Here is a 1,514-nt window from a genome sequence, read left to right as displayed (position 1 = left end):
TTTAGGCTATTCTCTCCCCCATAGACTTCAATGCCGTAAACATATTTCATCCAGTTTTTCTCAGTCTTACCCCCACTCCAATGCCAGCCTCATTCTACAACAGTGGCACCATATAGCATTTGTCCCTTTGTGACTGAGATACCTCATTCAGCATAATGTCTTCCAGGGTTGCAGCACAGCTTCTTACCTCCAGGCCACCCGAGCTTCCTTAAAGCAAAACAAGTGAGACTTAATTTATGGTTCACCATTATGGGAGACCTGTGAGGTTCATGTAAGACTAAAATGGCTGTGGTCAGAGGCAGCTTAAACTAGTGCTTCCCAGCGGTTTTCGTCTCATGGTACTTGTAACAAAAGATGATATTTGTAAAGCATAGACGTAAATGGATACAACTTCTAACTTTTTAGTTGTCAACTTGGGTGCTTAGACCACAATAATTTGGTTACATTTAAAGAGTCCTGATGGTACCATGGCTAAAAATTCAGCTGATAAACAGAAGGTTGGTGGTTTGAAGCCACTCTGTCGAGAAAAATGTGTCAGTATGTTTCTGAAAAGATGATAACTTTGGAAACCCTATGGAGCAGTTCTACTTTGTCCTGCAGTGTCTCTGTGAGTTGGAATCAACTAAACAGTAACACGTTTGTCAACTTTTTAAGCTGTGGCTCCAGTTTGGCTGGAAGGTTCTAATTTAACACAATCGGGGAAAATGTGCATATTTGTAATTTTAAAGACATGAGTAAAGACTAAAGGTCATATGCTTTTCTCAAGATAAATATTGATGGGACTCTTGAAAGGTTTTCACAGACCTTTTCCCTTGAGATAACTTGATCTCCAAATCAGGAGATTTCAGTCATAAATCATTATTTATTCCCATTTCTAAAACAGTCCAAAGTGGGCTGGGCAGAGAATGCAGTTTCTAGGAAGAGTTCAGATAATTATCTGAAAATTTCCTCTTTCCAGCAAATTTGTGTTCATATTCCACAGGAGAGAAAACTCTTTTGATTACTACACTGTACAATTCAAAGTAGTTTCTACATATCACAGGAACTTTGAGCCATGTTTAGCTGGTTTAGGTTGATTTATGGGAAGTGTAGGCTCAAATCCAGATTAGAGAACAAATCCTGCTCCTTTGAAAACTAAATCCAGTATGATTTGCCCAGGACGGCATATTAGACTGCATTGACAGCTGTGACATTCACAGTGATTTTTTGTGTATGTGCAAGTCTTCCTGAATTTTAACTGGGGAAGCAGAGGGGTATTGAAAAATGAACTTAGAGTAAAATCTGAATCTCACATTTTTTCCCTTCAAATACTATTTATTATGAAAATTTTTATTATACTTAAAGTGAAAATTAAAAACAAATTTACCTGATTTTTCTATGTGTGATCTTGCACAAGCCATTTAAACTTTCTAAATATTATTTCCTCTGCAGAATAGGGGTCAACATAAAACCAAACCCACTGCTGCCAAGCCAATCCAGCTCATGATGACCCTCCATTGAGTGCCCAAGGCTGG

This window comes from Elephantulus edwardii, unplaced genomic scaffold (assembly GCF_000299155.1).
Source record: "Elephantulus edwardii isolate Elephantulus edwardi_28Jun2011 unplaced genomic scaffold, EleEdw1.0 scaffold00280, whole genome shotgun sequence".
In the NCBI taxonomy this organism is placed as follows: domain Eukaryota; kingdom Metazoa; phylum Chordata; class Mammalia; order Macroscelidea; family Macroscelididae; genus Elephantulus; species Elephantulus edwardii.
Note: the sequence above shows the minus strand (reverse complement) of the source record.